Source organism: Mustela nigripes, chromosome 4, assembly GCF_022355385.1.
Source record: "Mustela nigripes isolate SB6536 chromosome 4, MUSNIG.SB6536, whole genome shotgun sequence".
NCBI classification, from domain to species: Eukaryota; Metazoa; Chordata; class Mammalia; order Carnivora; family Mustelidae; genus Mustela; species Mustela nigripes.
Window position 1 is genome coordinate 171,412,714 of NC_081560.1, and position 21,400 is coordinate 171,434,113.

The following is a 21,400-nucleotide window of genomic DNA, read 5'->3' on the forward strand; positions in this document are numbered from 1 at the left end:
TAGTTCAGGTCATGATCTCCAGGGTCCTGGAATCCTGCATCAGGCTCTCTGCTCAGTAGGGAGCCTTCCGCCCCCCCCCCCCCACTTGTGATCTCTCTCTCAGTCAAATAAATAAATTAAGTCTTTAAAAAAAAAAAGAGCAGCGGGCAGGCATGCACCTCTAACAAGGTGGTGTTTGTCCTCTTCCATTCTTATGCATAGGAAATATTTATGTTCTTCAACAGTTATGTATTCAATTACTTATTTATATTACAATGAACATTCATTTTATACTTTGGGTTGTAAACTTTGGCCATGGGAAAGTCTTTCAATTGGCTTCTGTACCCCTATGTCCATTATTTTGTTTATGTGTACATGCACATCTATACACACATCTTTGTTTTGAGCACTCTAAATTCTGATGCTACAAGAAGCTTGAGGTTCATCCTGTATAGGCACTGACCCAGTCTTCAAATGAGATATTCAGCTATTTCTCCAAAGAGCATTGTTTCCTTTTGTTGAAGAACAATTAAAATTTAAGATCTGGGAGATAGTTGTTCCCATTACTAATGGAGTATTAGTGCTTTTAGGCCCTATTAGCTGATAGAATGAGGAAATATGTGTGTATATTAACCTATGTAAATGCACATATCCATAAATATTTCTAGATGTAAACCTCTGTATCAAATCCATGCATTTATATTGATGTCTCCAGCTCTAATTCATCATACTGATTGTTCTAGAACCTCCTCTTACCTGTTAGAATACCTTCTATGCCAACAGTGAGAAACCTGGCTCCCAGTATCTGTTATCTCTTACTTAATTGTTTAATTCCAGTGTGAATGCACATGCATAGTGGCTTCAGAACTGTTAACTCATACACCTGTGAGAACTAACTTTATCAACTAGAGTACAATTCATTTTGCTTTTAGTTTGACAGGCTTTGGTCATTTTAAATATTGGGTGGGTCAGCACCCTTTTCTCCCACATACTTTAGTACATATATTTGTGAGACATGTTGTTTTCTCATATTCCTATCATATTCTGCATTTCATCCTAGAATTCTTCAAATCCCTCAATTATTTATTAATGTGCATCATTAATCATCATTATTTGTCCATAGGATTCATTTATTCCTCCTCCAACATTTCCTTTTTTTATATACAGAACTGTAAGTTCACCCTGAAAATCTTTTTAAAACATGTTTTATAGGGCAGGCTTCTGGCCATGAATTCTCTTAGATGCTATTTTTCTGTATCAATTTTTATGTCTCCTCCACTTTTTAAGGATAATTTCACTAGATACAAAATTTTGAGCTGTTCTTTTTCTCTTCTTTCAGCACTTTAAATATTTCACTCCTCTCTTACCTGAGGCATTTCCCCCCACATCTGAATTCTTTCAAGTTTCTTCTCTTTAATTCCTCTTTGGTGTCATTATTTTTGGAATGTTCTCAGTCATTATTACTTTAAATATTTTCCTTGCTGCTCTTGTTTTAATTTCCTCTCCTTATGATATTCTAATTATACATAGTACACCCTCTCAAATGTTCTATAGTTCTTGAATGTCCTTTTCTTTTTTCTCTATGAGTTTCAGTTTGGAAAATTTCTACCAAACTACCTTCAAGCTCAATTATTATTTTCATAGCTGTGTCTAGACTATTGTTAAGCCCATCAAAGGTTTACTTCATATCTGCTATAGTATCTTTCCCATAATTTTCTGTTTTTTTTTTCTGTTTAAATTTTCATATTCTTTTTCATGCTGTCTATTTTTCCATGAAAGCCTGTAATGGGTTGAAAGGTCATATCAACCCACAACCTATAAATGTGATCTTATTTGGCAATAGAGCCTTTGCAGATATAATCAAGTTAAGAGAAGGTCATACTGGATTAAGGCAGGCCCTAAATTCAGTATGACTGGTGTCCTTAAAAGAAGAGAGAAATTTGGACAAAGATTCAGATGCACAGAATACCATCTGTCAAAGAGGAAGAAGTTTCAGTTATGTTACCACAAATCAAAGAACATCAAGGATTTCTCTCAACTCCTAGAAACAAGGGATTCTCTGAATCCCCAAGAGGGAATAGCCCTGCCAGCACCTTTATTTTATACTTCTGGTACCCAGAGCTTTTAACACAACAATGTATTTTCTAAGCCACTTAGATTGTGGTAATTTGTTATAGAAACCCTAGGAAACTAATATAAAATTCTTATCATATTAATCAATCATATTAATTTTCTTACCTCTTAATTCTAACATTTGTGCCATATCTGAGTCTCATTCTGATGCTTGCTTCGTCACTTCAGACTTTGTTTCTTCTTATCTTCATCATGCCTTATAATTTTTGTTGTTCTTGAAAGCCAAACATCTTGGATTTCGTTGTAGGCATTGAGGTAATAGATCTTTTATGTGAGGATTTATGCTAACTTGGGTAAGAGTTGGGTTATGTTAAATGTCTGCTGAAGTTGCAGATGCCAGAAACCCAAAATCCTTTAGTGTCTTTTTTGTCTGTCTCCCGTCTTGACTTTGGGCTCCTCTAAGGAGTCTACATCTTGCCTCTCTTTCAGTTGTAATCCACTATTATTATAACTATTATTATACCAGAGCCCTCTTGAAATCGTGTTAAGTTATAGAGTAGGGAAAGTGTTCTATAAATTTATGATTAAATCTCATTCTTTACTGTGTCTGTGTCCCTGGTCTGTGAATACCCATGCTTTTCTATTAGCATGGTTTTTTTCCTCCTTGGTGGAGATAGGAAAGTTAAAAGTTGCTGGAAAGAGATGTATGTCCTTTCTCCCTATGGAATAAGACTCTGGAAAATCCTTTACCCTAAAGAGTAGACCTTTATTATGGAAAATTTGGGGAGCATATTTCACAATGCTTACTCCTCCCTACCCCTGCCAGAACCACAAGGGATCTTTTTTGAATCATCACCATGAAAAGTTGGTGGAATTCTACATGTAAAACCCACAAAATTGTGAAAGCTCCTGTAAGTATTCAGCCCCCAAGAGTTTCTTACTTTCAACCTAGTCTACATATAGCCTAAGTCAGTCATCATAACTACCACTGAAATGTTCACATAAGTTTATAACCTCATAGGTTTTTGTTTCAAGTTTGCAGAAAGAAAATCTCAACTCCGACTTTCTGGATTTGCCTTTTCCTTTAGCTTTTGGGATGGCAGTTTCCTCTATAATTTCTATTCTTTGATGAGCCCATGAAAAATTATTGGATTTGTTTGTTCAATTTTGTCTTGTTATATCTACAGGAGAAATGATTTCCAAGCTATATAAGTGTCAGGGCTTTAAGGACTATTGGGCTAAGGATGAGATTTAACATTGCTACCCAGAGACCTGAAACATCAACATGCTCATCTTGTTAGAGGAAGGGCATCTGGGATTAGGTAATAAATGACATCCTGGTGAAAGTTTAGCAACCCACAGTGAGGTTACTATGAGCCCCAACAGAGTACACTTTTATCAGAGAATAGATCAAAAGTCCCATTGATGGTTCCTTGCATACTCTGGATTTTTTATGCCTAGGAGTTAGGTGTCCCCATATGAATAAGGGAACTGACCTTCATCAACCAGAGAAAAAAAAGCTACTCTTAAATTTTGAGTTTAGGAATAGATATGTTTGAAGCCCAGATGATCTATTTTAGCATCTATAAGCATTTCCTTATTTAATCAAGATGATAAATAAATAACTATGGCAACCCAAGCCTAAGAAGAACATAATGACTGGCATGATGAATGGGTCTTCACATCCCTAAGAAATGAAGGTCTGGGTCAACCTATTAGGTAAACTCACCAATGCCATTAGAAGTGCCCTCTAACTATAAGGAGAATCTGTAATGTATAGAAGAGAAGGAAGAAAGGGAAAATCAGTTGCACTCTAGAGATAAGCTACACTAGTAGGGGTTCTGTTTCAGTCCTACTAATCTTTGTTCAGGTTTCCCCAGGAAGAGAGAGCCGCAGAATTCTGAAGGTTCTCCTTCCCGAGCCTATATGGTAAAGCTCATCCAAAAGGTGCAGCATGGAGATCCAGAATCTAGATTCCATTCAAATGACAGAACTGTTGCCCCAGCTATGAAAGTGTTGTCAGGGGTGGCATCTAACTGGAAGCGCCTTTAGGGATTGCTTCAGTGGCAAAGTGCAGCCTAATCCAGTGTTTTATGCTTCCTGGAGCAGCCTCTATTTAATGACTCTGATAAGTTGATTATCAAGGTCCAGCCTTTTTGATCTGCTTTCAGATTCTCTGATTAGAAGTTTCTCTCCAGCACTCCCTGTCAGATGACTGAGTTTTTATCAGGCATGAATCCCAATTCAACTGCACTCTTGGCTTCAAAGTTTTCATCTTCCTTTCACAAATGTCTATTTCTAACAAACACTGTGTACTCCAAAAACCATCTTACCATTTGCTTCCAATGATTTCAACCTATGACACATATTTTTTCAAGCTCAAACAGCTTATGTTTTCCTAAAAAGAATGGTGAATACTTCATTACCCAGGATCATTGCTCCCTATTTTGTCTAGATCAGTAGTTCCAAAGTGTGTTCATTTTTAAGACCCTCAGGGAATTTTCTTCCCATGGCCCATATTGCCCCAGCATTTTCCTGATAATAAGTTACATGATAGTAATTCTAACATTTGGTTCTTTAAAAATTACTTATTAGCTACTGTGTTTATTGCAGTTGTTTCTGCATAGACAGCAATTTGTAAAGCCTAGTACCTCTTCTAGAATCAAAATAAGGGATTGTTGTTATAATTTAAGTTGACAGAACATGATTCAAATCATGGCTCTTCCACTTTGAATCCCTGCTCCCTCAAGTAAGTTATAATTTCTTAAGCCTATCTTCATTTGTAATTTCAGGATAACAAAACTTTTGAGGATTGTTTTGAAGACAAAATGAGTTAACATGTACAGAAACTAGCATATAACCTGACACATAGTATGTATGCAATAAAAACTGTCATTCTTACCATTATCAGTGATCTCTCTCTGTATCCATCTAAATAGAATTACCTCAAGCTTTTTTACATTTATATTTTCCTGTTGTGTGGACCAACTATCACCTATATACAAAATTACATATTTTTGTAAATGAAGGTTTTGTTTTTGTTAGCATAATGTGTGTGAGTGCTTTAAGAGTATATCAGCAGGACTGAGTGATTGTAGAAGTTGTACAACCCTTAAATTCTAAAATATTTGCTACCTGGCAAATAAAGTATTGCTGGCTCAGTGTATGCTTTTTTTTTAGCTAATAGATGGTTATGTTGATTTTTTTTGTTATGATCAACAACACAGCAGTGAACATCTCTGTGCACCTTTCATTTTGAGCACTTGCCCAATTTTTTAAAATATATATGCTTAAAATGTCTTTTCCTAGTCTACCTTAAGGTGTTGCCAAACTAAGAATAATAAATTAAAAAATAAAACCTGTTTCCTGTTTATAATTTTGAAGGAAATAAACTCTGACTTTAAAGTGACCTTGGTATGGACATTCCATAACTTGGTGAGAAATGCTGATATCTTCAAAGAATGGCTTTTGGGTTCAGCCTGGAAGCATTAAGGGTATACTGTTTCTAGGCCTGATTCTGGACTCATACATTTCAGCTGCTGGCCAGGGCTACTCTTGCAGCAAGCTGCACTTCACTACTGCCTTACTATATGACACTGAGTGATAATCAGGTCTGAATGAATGTTAACTTGGTCCTAAATGGGGTATGGTACAGGAAAACCATGACATGGTATAAGAAGCATTAACAACAAGGTTTACATAATACTTGTGGGAGTATTCAAGCTTCCCATTTAAAGTGTCAAGACTTTTAAATCCATGCCTTCTTCAGGGTTAAGCACTGTTAAGTCCCTCCTCTGATTTTTACCTATTGATAATGAGTATCTGGGAATTACCTGCATGATTTTTGTTTTCAAGTTAATTACTTTATCCAGGCTTGATATTGTAGATCCACCAGGAGATTGGCACTTGTTTGATATAAGCCTTCTCCTAAGCAGGCCCAAAATACCAGTAAGTCTAGTACATGCTGGATCTAGAGTGACTAGAGTTGACTTTAAGGCCATCAGTCAGCTCTATTACAACCATTCTATTTTTAATACTAAGGAGATAGGGCAGGCCCCTTAAAATAAAGTGCTGGTACAACCTTTATGAGTACCTACTATGTATATTTTAAATATTTTATTTTTTTTTAATTTTTTATTTTTTATAAACATATATATATTTTTTTAATTTTTTTATTTTTTATAAACATATATTTTTATCCCCAGGGGTACAGGTCTGTGAATCACCAGGTTTACACACTTCACAGCACTCACCAAAGCACATACCCTCCCCAATGTCCATAATCCCACCCCCTTCTCCCAAACCCCCTCCCCCCAGCAACCCTCAGTTTGTTTTAAATATTTTAAATGTTATCCTATGAACTTTATATTTCAAGTTTTCAATCACCAATGCAAGTTAAGTCCTATTTTTAGAATTAAAATATTAGAACACTAGCTGGGGAAAACCAACGAGAACTCAAATGCTGGTTTCAGTTTTGTGAATGTACCTACTTTGAGTCTCAGTTTTCTCATGGATAGAATAAAAAGTTTAGACTTGATTATTCCTGTTCTCTTGTTTTCTTCAGGATGATAGTATAGGGTTCTATAACTTACATGGAAATATCCACTGGAAGCTTTCAATGGAAATTTTTTCTCAAATCTCAAAAGATGCCTCACTGGCATTTTTCTCTTTCAAATTCTGCACCTCTACAAACAAGTCCTCAAAGTGTCTGTTTTATATGCCTCACATATAGTATGAACAGGATTTTGGAAACTTCTACCAAATTTCCTTACCATTTCTAAACTATATTGAAAGGTGGATTTATAATGTATAGATTTCCACCAGCTTTATCTATTAGACCATGAGAAGCTTTGTGCTATATCTAGTGCAATTTCCAGCATTTCTGCTTCTTCGTACATGCTGGTGTCTGTCTTCCAGAAACTTTTGGGATACCCAGATATCTTTGGTGAAGTTTAGTTATCAGAAAGCCTGTCTTTTTGAGTTCATGTTCTATTCTGTATCTCCCCCAACTCCCAAAACTTATGTCCAGGATCATCTTTATTCATTTTTGAAATCTAAAGGGTAAGACTAATGGTATTTGTCATTTTATATTACATAAGCAGTCATTTGTTTCTTTGGTTAACTGATTATAACAAGACTGTGGTAGACACCTTATCCTTGGGATTTGGCAATCATATATATATATATATATATATGAAAACGTTTTTAAACTAAATTGTGTCCTTACATCTTGATTTTTTAAACTTCTTTCCTATTAACACTGTCCTAATTCAGGCACCTAAATATATTTATTACTATTTTCCACAAGGTTTTTTGATCAAAAATAGTATGTCTTCAAATGAATTCATGTATGGCATAAATTGCTATTTAAAAACTTTATGACAACAAATAAAAATAACCCCTTTTAGAGGGTTATTGATTAATAAGAATATTGTTTTTCCTTAAAAATTTGTAGTCACAAGGAAGCAGAAAACCAGTTGATTGTTTTTGCTCAGACACTACCACTTCCCATTTGCTGGAATGCTCATCTTTATGCTGGCATTTCGTGCTTAATTGCCTTCTTAGGGATACCAGACTTAGGATGCAAATATAAATATTTAGTTAGCTCTCTCCTCATAGATTAATTTGCTCCATATCTGAAGCTGTAACAAAACTTGGCAATACCTTCCTTTCAAAAAATAAGATATATGACATAGAATATGAAAAAAATGTGCATCAAGTAAATATTTTAATAATTTTTAAGTCTAAATGCTGAAATTATTTGGCACTTTTTCAGAAGTTACTCAAATAGTTGGACTATCACCCCCCCCCCCGAATGGGAAATATTGGATTTCATGCAGGTTTTATAGGATGTTTTGGATAGTGTTATTTTAATGTTGTCATCTGCATTTTGGTGTGCTAAAGCGTTCTTTTTATAGAAACTTAAGTCAAGGCATTCATTTCAACACATCTTTAGGTATTATTTGCTTTATTTATGTGAATTACTACTCTTCTGTATCCACTCAAAAGAATAGCAACAACGCTCAGGTTTAAGATCAGCAAGGTGGCTGAACAAGACATCCCTCACATCTCTTCATCAACTAAATAATTTGACAGTCATCCATGAACAAAGTACCTCTGTGAGAGCTTGGGAATATCAGGTAGGAGACTATGAAACCTCAGCAAAGTCCAAGGCTGAGAAAACAGGTGTGCACTCACCTGGCTGACTCATGGACCATAGTCCCAGCTGTAGACTTGGAAACACAGATCTGCCTCCCTGAGAATTCATTTACAGCTGTTTGGCTTTGTCCTATCACCAATACCACATGTCAAGAGACCTGGGAGCAGTCACACCCATCTGTATATTAGGCATACAGAACTTGGTCCCAGCTATAGACCATGAAGTGGCCCATGAACTGGTTCTACCCCCTCTTGGCCATGTGTGGAAGACACTAAAAGTAAAGCCCACTAAGTTCAGTTAGATTATAGATTCTGATAAGACCCTACAGCTGGACCCAACCCATTTTAGCTGCAGTCTGTTAATTGGACTGCTAGCACAGGGGCCAGAAGATCGTAAACCCATCAGAGATCCTAAGGGTCCTATATGAGATTCCAGTTACTTCAGAGCCACAGTCAACTGGCAGTTCTGCCAGTCTAAGGACGCAGAGGGAGACACTTCTATGTGTGTAATTCTGGAGATCCTAAGCAGCCCAGTCCGGGTTCCTAGGCCCATCATAGCCAGAGTCCACCAGGAAACCCAACAGCCTAGCAACCCAACAGACACACATTGGTCTCTACTCCAAGTGATCCTGAGAAGTTCCTACACTCAGCTCCAGTCCCTCCCCACCACAGTCCTGACAGGGACCCAGCTAAAGGAACTCAAGTCTATGCTGAAGGAGATCTGCAAAAGACCTTATTTATATGTGGCTCCAGCCCCTCTCACTATAGTCAGAGAGTAGTCTAGCCAAACCAGGGAACTGGCAAGAGACATGCTCATCTGTGCCTCCAGAACCAGATCTAAAGATTTTGATCTTGACTAGGAAACCTCAAACAATCCTTTTACTTGGTTCTAATCCCTCTCAACCATGGTCCTGCGCCAGACTTTCTCACACATCTATACAACTGGAATAGACCACTGTCTCAGGACCAAACTGTGGACCCTAATAAATAATGAACAAGAAGCAGTCCCATTTCCCTAGGACCAGACAATATCCTTCCATTTTCCATAACATGAATGAGCACTGAAAGCATTATGAAAAATGAGAAAAAGACAAATACTGTATGATCTCATTTATAGGTGGAATCTTAAGGGGGGGGAAAAAAAAGTTGAACTCATAGAAATGGAGACTAGAATTGTGGCTGCGAAGGGCTGGGACAAGCAAGAAGAGAATAGGGGAATGGTCAAAGAGTGGAAACTTCCAGTTATCTAATATTTAACAGCGTGGCTACAGTTAACAATACAATTTCTAGAAGAGCACATCTAAAATATTCTCACCACAAAAAAATAAGTTATTACTGAGGCATTGGATTTGTTAACCAACCTTATTGTGGTAATCATTTAGCAATACAGATGTATCAAATCATCACATTTTACATTTTAAACTTATACAATGTTATATGCCAATTATATATTAATGAATCTGGAAAAATAAAAGGTAACTTATGTTTTTTAAGTGACCATATCAAATTTACAGTAAAGAAATAGCCACCATTTACTTAGGGCCCACCACATGATGGAAACTTTGAATGTATTATCTCTAATCTTCACAACAAATCCTTAGAATAGTTGTTATTATCTCCATTTTATAGTTGTGAAAAGAAGGTCCAGAAAGGTAAGTAATTGATGAGTACCATCTGAAGGTGATGGTGAGTTGGAATTAACCCCCAGGTTATTTTTAATTACACACTAGGCTCTTTACCACTCTATGCTATGGGGCAAATGGATATACTAGTGCATACATGTGAGAACTCAGACACCAAGAAAATTCTTCTCATGCTCAAATTAAATGCATAGAGGAAGGAAGAAAAAGAAGTGAACTCTATATATAGAAACTGGTGGGGGCAGAAGTCTCTGGTGGAAATATATTTTTCAAACCAGACCCTGAAAAGCATCTGTTAAATTATCAGAAAGTATAACTTTGAGTCCAACATATGAACTCTAGCTTGGGATGCAGTATGTGTTACAATAAATTTCCTGTGGCCAGGTAAGGATATACTAAGAAACAAACTGAAAAAATCTAGTTAGAACAGAACCTGAATGTCTATCTTATTGAAATTTGGTGAAAGAATATCCATTTAGCTAATAATTTTAAAAATGCTTTGTCATAGTCACTGGCTATATGTTCTATTATTCATAATTTGCTTAACTCCCTATTTCCATAGTCAATTTTGGACGGATCCATAGTATGCTTATTATTGGATATTCAAAACAATATTTTCCCATTGGTTTAGAAAATATTTTTAGTTTGTAACCTATCTTTATAACATATAGAGAATACTTACTAATGTTCAAAAGTTCAATGGACATGGGCAGTATGTCAATCTCAATGTGAAATTTTATTGAGGCATATTGACAAATAATGTTTTATTCTGGTAAGAATGGAGTATAAAATAGTCTTACATTTGAGTCTGATGTGGGAAACAAAGGCAAAAGAAAAATTAAATTTCCTTACTACCTATAGCCTACTGACAAGTCCTTAAAACAGCAGAGTGACATTCCTTTAGGAACTCAACTACCTCAATGTTAATGCTTCGTAAGGGTAAAAGCAGTCCCAGCTCAACCCCCAGGATCCTGTAATCCTACTTTAACATATAAAAATTTCTTTGGAAACATTCCTTTATCTCTACTTCCCAAGATACATGTTGGTAATCATCCCCTAATACTATGACTCACCAATATACATCTGAAGGGTCTCATGACTAAGGTTTCATTAGACAGTAATAAATGACCTTTCCCAACAATAGCTAGACCCCTTCAAGGTTCTGGAAACTTTGTTTCCAAAACTCCTTAAAGACTTATGCTATCCCTGTGCCCCTCTCAACTTGAGAGTATATAATCCACCATTCCTCATGACCCCAGTGCAGCTCTTTCTGCCCAAGGGTCCTGCCCCTATGCTTTACTAAAACCACCTATTTACACCAAGGATGTCTCAAGAATTCTTTCTTGGCCATTGGTTCCAAACCCTAACATCTCTCCTACATCAAGTCTTTTACTAAAAAGAATTTTACCCTCAACACTGACATTTTTCTCAATGGAAACACAAGAGGAATAACCATTAACATCTATTCCCCAAAGAGGATTTGGAGGAGGGCAGAGCAATATTTCTCTCTACTCGGGTTCCTTTTCAGAGTATTTATTTTCTAGAACCTAATATACCATCTTCCAAAATTAATGGATGTTTTTAGTAGCCTAAAGTACTCTAAAATAATCATAATTGAATATTATAAGACATTGAGATTTTAACAACACTGATAAACAACCACTTCCTTTGTTCTTTGGGAGAGATTCAGAAATAATCCTATTTCAATAGCTACTACTCTGGGGTTTATGTAGTAAAATCAGTTTTGTTTTGGAAAAACAGAAAGTGGATAATAAGAAATACGGTTAAGTCTGATTCTAAAATAAGAGCATTGTTGCTTACCTGATAAAATAGTGAAAGTAAATGTTGAGCTCCTTGTGACAAATTATTCATCTAGCGCCTTTTTATAATATTATTGTTTTCAGAAAAAAAAAAAAAAGAGTGGGTGGACAGTAAAGCTTGAATTTTGGAATCAGCAGCTTTGTTAAAGAATAAAATTACCTTGCTCCAGAATGCAATTTCTCTACCTAGGTAGTTGTAGTGCAAAGGAACGTTTTCTCATTTTAAAATAGGTTTTCTTTTTTGGTTATAAAATCTGTTAAAATGTTTTTAAAACCAGCATATTTGTATGTATTTTAGAATTTTAAAATCCCAGTTTTCTTACTGGATGAATTGAAATATGTTAAGAAAACACCAGTCTATATTATTTAGCATAGCTTGATTAGAAGCTCCTTATTGCCTACTTCACTATATGCAAAGAGCTGTGTGTCCCTAGGGGCATTTAACCTAGGAGGAAAAGGGGACATATATCTCAAAAGTTAATTCCTAGTCCTAGACAATGTGAACTAAGACTCAAAGGGGAGATGTAGTTATTCTCCAGGATTTACAAGAGAAAAATTTCCTGACATGTGCTGGGGAACTAAAGTTTATCTACTATTAAGGAGACTAAGCCCTATACAGTACTCAGTTAGAAGCCCTTTACCCCAAATCTTACTATATAGGCAAGAAAACAAAACAAAACATTCCCCTTGCCTTTGTTGGTACAACTCCTCAATGATTCTGCCAGATGAGAGGGAATGGAGGTGAATTAACCAATTTACAGTGTTGGTACATTTTCCCTATAATATCTAATGTGTTTCCTTGTATCCAAGTTAGGAAAATTGTTATTGAAAAACTCAAAACCTTTTATCTTAGGACATTTAGAAATACCATTTAGTTTTTCATTATATAGATGTCATAGCTGACAAATTATGCTTGCTCTAATTGGGTATTTTTCTAATTTTACTTTAAGTATTATGCTATTATAATTAGTTTTCTAGTATTTCAAAGACTAAAAAAAAACTATTTTGGCTTTTGGTTTATTTTCTTTCAGGTTTCATGACAGCATTTTGTGTTTGTAATAGAACTTTTAAACTGCAAATAAATATACCCAGGGTCAAAGTAAATAGGCTTGGGAATTAGGTCAATGTTCAGATCCTTGATTAAATAACTATGTATCCTCTTGAAATGACATTTAATTTCCAAACACCATGGCCCTGATGTTTCTTACATAAAAGGAGCTATAACGACTTTTATCATGTCACTCTTTTTATTGTTCCATTATGGATCTGGATTCAAAAGATATTTCAGTCAATTTGACAAAATTACAACTAATTATTTACATATTTTTTCTACCTCTTACCCTGATTAACTATCTTTTTCCTTTCTTTTCTAACTTTCAGTTGAATATTCCCAATTGCCCAGAATAATTATGATATGGTTTGAAGTGATGGGTTTCAGAGCTGATAAGAAAGAATTCTTGAGATGTCTTTGGTGCAAAAAGGTGGTTTTATGAAAGTACTGGGACAGGATCCATGGGCAGAAATAGCTGCACATATACTTTGGAGTTGGGGGAGGTAAAGACAAAGGGAAGCTTCCAAAATGATTTTCATATGCTAAAGAAGACTCACAGGATCCTGGAAGCCTAGCTGCTGTCAAGTTAAGGTTGTTTTCCCCTCTAGCAAAGCATTAACATTAAGACAGTCAGGGGTTACCTGGAGAATGTCATATTCCACCTACCTCAAGTATTTGTCAATGAGCTGCAGGTTCTAAGGAAATTTAATTTTATCTATAGTTGCTCTTGCCTTTGTTCTTCACTTCAGTTATATGTCCCCAAAAGGTACAGAAAAACATCTACTTAAGTTCACTTCTCTCAACACTGAAGATATGGAATATCTGTAGACACTAACCAAGCCCCTCACAGGGTATAGTATCAGAAATCTATTTTATTGCCTTCCCCTTTCCCCTTTATGCCTCCTTCCTCTTCTCCTTTCTGTACTCTCTGTGGGTTTTATGATAGAGTGATAGAGCCCCTACTTTCACTCTCCTTTTGAATTTGAATACCAATAGGTATCTGAGGGCACAGAGAAAACAGAAACTGCAGGGCTTCTTTCATTTTCTTAGCCTTTTGTGTGTGTGTGTGTGTGTGTGTGTGTGTGTGTATGAAAATCTTTTTATATATATTAATATATAAATGAGTCTCAGGGGTGCCCACTGTGCATTCAAACAGCTAAGAGGTTTTGGCAAATGTGGCTTTGATAGAGGAGGTTTAACAGATGGATAATTATAGATCAAGACAGTCTCTTCTTCTTGATTATAGGCCCCTCCCCTTCTCTCCCTTTTCTTAGAACATTTACTTTAGAAAAGCTGCAATTTATTTATCTGTCCCCTTTGAAATGTATATAAATCCCTTTAAAGTTTCTCACCAGTTTAAGGAACCAGGGAATGTCTTTATCAAGGACCTGTAATTCATCATTCCTTATTAAATAATTATCAAGAAAGGTAACACTCCTATCTCTCAGTTGCTATGATAGGATAGGTGTCTAATTGACTGGCTCTCTTGCTCAAAGTTCTGAAACTACTTCCTGTCTTAAAGATATGAGTAAATTAACTTTTCCGTTGGGGAGGGCCAAACACAGGTGGCCAATGATTCCTTTACCTAGTAGTTCTTTTTTTTTTTTTAAGATTTTATTTATTTAGTTGGCAGACAGAGATCACAAGTAGGCAGAGAGAGAGGAGGAACAGGCTCCCTGCTGAGCAGAGAGCCCGATGCAGGGCTCGATCCCAGGACCCTGAGATCATGACCCGAGCTGAAGGCAGAGGCTTAACCCACTGAGCCACCTAGGTGCCCCTTTACCTAGTAGTTCTTAAAAACAGTCCAGAAAACTTCAAGATGTCAGTGTATAAAGACTCTGAACTCATCCCTTTCCCTGGATAGCAAAACAAATGAATGGCTGAATGAATAAAATAAATTCTAAATATGGAATAATTTTCCTCTGAAAAGGACCCTAAAAACTAGGTAAATAGCACCTTCATAACAAAAGACAAAAGAGTCAAATGGAAAAATGGTAGGTGAGGGAGACACAGCCTTGCCTGGAACCATACCTCATATGCAGTGACCCCACAATTATTTAAAAAAAAAAAAAATCAATAAAACTTTCCCTCAAGGAATAAAGTGATTGCATACCATATCAGTCACTCCAACCCTGAGGGTATGTGCTAGAAAGATCAATCCAAAATGTTTCATTTTGAAAATCAATGGGGATTAAGACCAGGAAAATCATAGAACTCTCAATCCCACTCACACTGAGATCCAGTACAAAAGCAGCAGGTTAAAAAGTGACTAGACCATAAGCACTACTAATTATAAAGCAGCTATCAGAGAGGCAGGAACCTGCAGGGACTTTATCCAGAGACAAAAATGCTTGAAGGTACCCTGTTTGGTGACATCCCTTTAGCCTGCTAGCAAGGGAGAAATTGTTTTTCCCACCTCCAGCCCTAACTAGGCTGGATGAGTGTGCTACTTCCTACACACCCAATGGAGCACTCAAACCACATAGGGCCAGAAGAGCATCCTAAGTGCTGTCTGACAAGCACCCAGCCATGCCAATCTTGGATACACACAAAACTGCAACCAGAATAGGCAAGTAGCTGGAAATCTGCTCTCTTCACACAGTTTCTGAGCCAATACCAGACCCGGCAAGTAAGCCAAGCCCCACCCTCTCTGTGTAGCAGCTGCAAACCTAGCATAGCCAATGGGCACACAAAACCCACATGAGATATATCTGGCTCTGGTGATCAGGGGAAATTTCACTTCTGAGCTGCATGACCACTCGCCTTCAAGACTGAGGTAAATAACTGTTTCACCTAATACATATATAAAAACACACAGAAGCAAGCACAGAGACTTAGACAAAATGAGAAGACAGAGGAAATCGTCACAAGTGAAAGAAAAGGACAAGGCCCTGGCCCAAGATCTGAGTAACATTCCTAATAGAGGATTTAAAGTAATGATCACAAAGATATTGTACTTGAGAAAAAGAACAGAAGACATCAGTGAGACCATCAATATGGGAGAATAACAGAGAGAAATGGCTCAATAAAAAAAGTGAGAAATATGAATGATGGAAAGAGCAGGCTAGAAGAAGAAGAGGAACAAATTAATGTCCTAGAAGACAGAGTAATGGAAAGCAATCAAGCTGAACTAAAGAGAAGAAAAAGAATCATTCAAAAATGAGAGCAGACTTAGGGAACTCTGTGGTTCCATCAAACAATAACAGTCACCGTATAGGAGTCCCAGAAGAAGGAGAGAAAGAAAAGGGGCAAAAAATTTATTTGAAGAAATAATAGGTAAAAAAATTCCCTAATCTGGGGGAGGAAACAAATCCAAATCAAGGAAGTACAAAGAATCCCCCCAAAAAACAACAAACGCAGATCCACATGAAGACATATTGTACTTAAAATGGCAAAATATAATGATACAGGAAGCAGCAAGACAGAAGAACACAGTTACATACAAGGAAACCCCATAAGACTACCACGGGATTTTTCAGCAGAAATTTCCCAGACCAGAAAGAGTCATATTATATATTCAAAGTGCTGAATGGGAAACATCTGTAGCAAAGAATGCTCTATCTAGCAAGGCTAGCATTCAGAATAGAAGGAGACATAAAGAATCTCCCAGTCAAAAAACAAAACAAACAAACAAACAAAAAAGGAGTTCATGATCACTAAAGCAGCCCTGTGACAAATATTAAAGGGGATACTTTGAGTAGATATATTAGTCACAGGACTCACAAAATAAAAGGATAAAAAATATGACACCATATACCTAAAGTAGGGGAAGGGAGGAGAAAAGAAAGGTTCAAATTTAAACAACCATCAACTGTATATAGATTTCTACATGAAGTGGAGTTTATATATAAAACTAATGGTAACCACACATCAAAAACAACTAATACACAAAGAATAAAGAAAATATCCAACTATACCACTAAAAATCAGAAAGCCATAACAGAAAGACAAGAAAGGGTCAGAGAAAATCTTTAGATATGATCACAAACAGGTAATAAAATGGCAATAAATACATATCAATAATTACTTTGGAGGGAGGGGCAAGATGGCAGAGAATTAGGAGACCCTGTTTCAACTGGTCCCCTAAACTGAGCTAAATAGCTACCAGAATATTCTGAACACCCATGAGATGTAAGATTATACACTTCTGGATCTCTATAGGGGTAGAAGACATCAGTGGAGAGGTAAAGCAGAGTGGGAATGCTCGGACTGATAAAGAAGGATAAGCAGAAGGACGTGGGAGGCACCAGAAGCAACCCATTGGAAAGTAATGCCCCAATATGAAAGTGTCCTGTGGTTGGGGACCAGCATTAACTTGGAGTCTTCTTGAAGGCACTCCAAAGAGCAGAACAGCTTAAGGGGTAATAGGTGGAATCGGGTGGTCACTGTAATAGGCATCCACAGACCCAGGACAGCCACCATCAGCAACCACCTGTGCCAGAGAGAGTGCAGCTGAGCCTCCATGGTCCCTGAGCTCAAGGCTTTCAGCTGCTTGCACCAGCGCTGGGCTGGGCTCACTCCCACTGCATGTGAATAAGCCTGGTGTGGGTGCTGGCTTGCAATCGCTAGGTCCACACCCTTCTGTGCTCTGCACACTCTGCATGCTCTGCACACCTTCCGTGATTGTAGGCTATGATCACACTTCCCCTTGCTCTTTAGGACCCTGGCCTCCTGCCACTGGCCGAGGGTCTGGAAGCTCCCAGCCCATGCCTGAGAGAACCCCCGGGGGTAATCTCTGGTCGGGATCCCTCAGCAGTGTCAGACTTCTGTGACCTGCTCAACTGTGAGGTCTGGATCCCAGACAGCAGTCCCATCAAAGGCAGCCACTGGAAGTGGGCTCCCTGGACCAATATTGCTCTCAGTTTTAATGAACAGGGGTGAGAGACAAACAGGCACCTCAGGTGCCCCCTGAGATGGTGGCTGGGGATGCACATAGCCTGTGGGAGGTTGTGCTATTCAGTGGACTTTATAGAGGAGGAATCTGTGTGTTCTGGACTACCCAGAGGGGAGCAGACTGAGGCTTCTTTCTGAGGTGGAGGTGGTCTGGGTGCAGTTTGTTTTCCACAAAACCTCTGAAAGGCCTCAAAAAGCCATCAAAGAACAAAAACCTCCAGAGAATGAAAGCCTGAAAAACTGGTTTCCACAGAGCCCAGCCCCTTGATAGGGAGCAAGAGGAATCAACCCAAGCAAGACTGACTGAAAAACAAGATGGCAGCACACCCCTCCCCCGGAAAGCAAGCCAAAAGAATGAGAGGGCAAACACCACAGGATCTGCATTAAACTGTAAAACCCCAACATCAGGGGAAAACAATATAGTAAGCTCCTGGTATTGCCCTAAAACCTGTATATTTATAAATATTTTTTAATTCATTCCCATGATTCTTGTTTTAATTTTTTTAACCTACTTACCATTACATCTAGAGGTTTAATACAACATGTGCCATAATAACCTTTTTACTTAAACTTTTTTCATACATATACATGTTTTTCTTTTGCTGTTCTATTTTTTAAAAATATACATATAGATATAAGCTTCAAGGTAACATTCTTAACTAATCAATACTATCTATATAAACCAGTTTTAATCTTCCATTGTCTCTAGAAAGCTGAGTTCTTTAACAAAGATATCAAGATACACCCAGGAAGAATCAAAATAACCTTCCTCACCCACATCCAGGATTTATAACCACCCTCCCATCTTTTACTTCTGTCAGTGTTTCTATGTATTTGGTTCTGTTCTTGTATTATATAAATCATATCCTTGGGGTTCATTTTGACTGGGTTCTTTTTTTTTCCTCTTGTCATTTACTTTTGTCAGTCTTTTTTTTTTTTTTTGGTCTGTTTTTGTTTATATACCTTATAAATCTTGTTTTTGGAGTTCAATCTGGTTGGGTTTTCTCTTTTCTTTCTCTTTGTTTTTTCTTTTTTCTTTCATTTTGGTGGTGACTTCAATTGCTCTGAAATGTTCTAGGGTGAACCTTTCCTGGACTGTGGTTGATATACTCAGCTATACATCCCCTCAACCACCTCTCACCAAAATGACTAGGAGGAAGAATACCAAAAAGAATAAAAAATTCAGAGACCATGCCCTTTCCATCAGAACTATTGGATACAGACATAAACAGTATGTTGGAAAGGGAATTCAGGGTAACAATCATCCAGGCAATGTCTAGGATGGAGAAAACCATTAGTGACAACATAGAATCTCTATGGGCGGAAGTGAGAGCCATCAGGGCAAAAGATAAAAATGCTATCAATGAAATCCAATCTAATCTAAATACTCTAAGAGCCAGGGTAACTGAGGCAGAAGACAGAGAAAAAGAATCAGGAGGAGGCATGGAACAAACATTTTAGAAGTCATGAAAAATAATTAGGGAAATCAATGATGCCATGAAATGTTCCAACATCAGAATTATTGGGATCCCTGAGTGGGAGGAGAAAGAAAGACTAGAAGATATTCTTGAACAAATTTTCCATGAACATTTTCTCAGTCTTGGCAATGGAACAAATGTTTGTATCCTAGAGGCAAAAAGAACACCCACAAAGATCAAAGAATCTAGAAAGACGTTAGGCACTTAATTGTGAAACTCATGAATCATAATTTTAGACAAGACCTTCTGAGGGTAGTTAGGGAGAAGAGATTCCTTACATACAGAGTAAGGTCCATCAGAATAACGTCAGACATATCCACAGAAACCTGGCAAGCCACAAAGGGCTGGCAAGACATATTCAGGGCACTAAATGCAACCAAGAATATTTTATCCAGCAAGGCTGACATTCAAAATGGATGGAGAGATAAAGAGCTTCCAAGACCAGAAAGGTTTAAAAGAGTATGTGACCACCAAGCTGGCACTACAAAAAATACTAAGGGGGTTCTATAAAAGAAGAAAGAACCTAAGAGTGACACAGAACAGAAATTTACAATCTATAGAAATAACGACTTCACAGGAAACATGATGTCAATAAAAACTTATCTTTCAATAATCACTCTCAATGTGAATGGCCTAAATGCTCCCATAAGATGGCACAGAGTTACAGATTAAATAAAATGACAAGATCTGTCCATATGCTGTCTATAAGAAACAAATTTGGAACCTAAAGATACATCCAGACTGAAAGTGAAGGGATAGAGAAGCTTCTTTCACGCCAACGGGCCACAAAAGAAAGCTGGATTAGTGATTCTCATATCAGTAAATTAGATTTTAAACTAAAGACTGTTGTCAGAGATAAATAAGGACACTACATCATTCTTAAAGAGTCTATAAACAAAGAAGGTCTTACACCCAAGAATGGAGCAGCCAGCTACATAAGCCAACGGTTAATCAAAATAAAAAGCTATATTGATATAAATAAATAAATTGTAGGGGATCTTAACATGCCAATTTCAGTAACAGATCATCCAAGCAGAAAATCAATAAGGAAACAAGAGTGTTGAATGATACATTGGACCAGATGGACCTCATAGATATATACAGAACATTCCACCCCAGAACAACAGAATACTTATTCTTCTCGAGCATACATAAAACTTTCTCCAGAATAGACCACATACTAGGTCACAAATCAAGGCTCATCTGATACCAAAAGATTGAGATTATTCCCTGCATATTCTCAGACCACAATGCTTCGACACTAGAAATCAACCACAAGAAAAACTTTAGAAGGAACTCAAACACTTAGAAGCTAAAGACCACCTGCTAAAAAATGTTGGGATCAACCAGAAAATCAAGGAAGAACGTAAAATAATTCATGGAAACCAATGAGAATGAAGAGACTTCAGTCCAAAACCTATGGGATATGGCAAAGGTGGTCCTAATGGGGAAATACACAGCCATCCAAGCCTCACTCAGAAAAACTGAAAAGTCTAGAATACACCAGCTCTCTTTACACCTTAAAGAACTAGAGAATCAACAACAAATTAGGCTAACCCCACACACTAGAAGGAAAAAAAAATCAAGATTAGAGCAGAGATCAATGAGATAGGAACTACAAATACAGTAGAACCATCAATGAAACTAGAAGCTGGTTCTCTGAAAGAATCAATAAGATCGATAAACCACTGGCCTAATCCAGAAGAAAAGAGATAGGACCCAAATTAATAAAATTTTGAATGAAAGGGGAAAGATCACAACTAGCACCAAGGAAATAGAAATAATCATCAGAAATTATCATCAATAGTTATATCCCAATAAGTTAAGCAACCTAGAAGAAATGGATGCATTCCTGGGAGCCTATAAACTTCCAAGACTGAATCAGGAAGCAATTGACAACCTGAATAGACCAATACCTAGTAACGAGATTGAAGCAGTGATCAAAAACCTTCCAAAAACCAAGAGTCCAGGACCTAATGGATTCCCTGGGGAATTCTACCAAACATTCAAAGAAGAAATAATACCTATTCTCCTGAAGCGGTTTCAAAAAATAGAAACAGAAAGAAAACTTCCAGACTCGATGAAGCCAACATTACCCTAATCCCTAAATCAGGTAAAGACCCCATCGAAAAGGAGAATTTCAGGCCAATATATCTGATGAATATGGATGCCAAGATTCTCAACAGGATCCTAGCTAATAGGATCCAACAGTACATTAAAAAGATTATCCACCATGGGAGAGGCGTCAAGATGACAGAGAAGTAGCAGGCTGAGACAACATCAGGTAGCAGGAGATCACCTAGATAG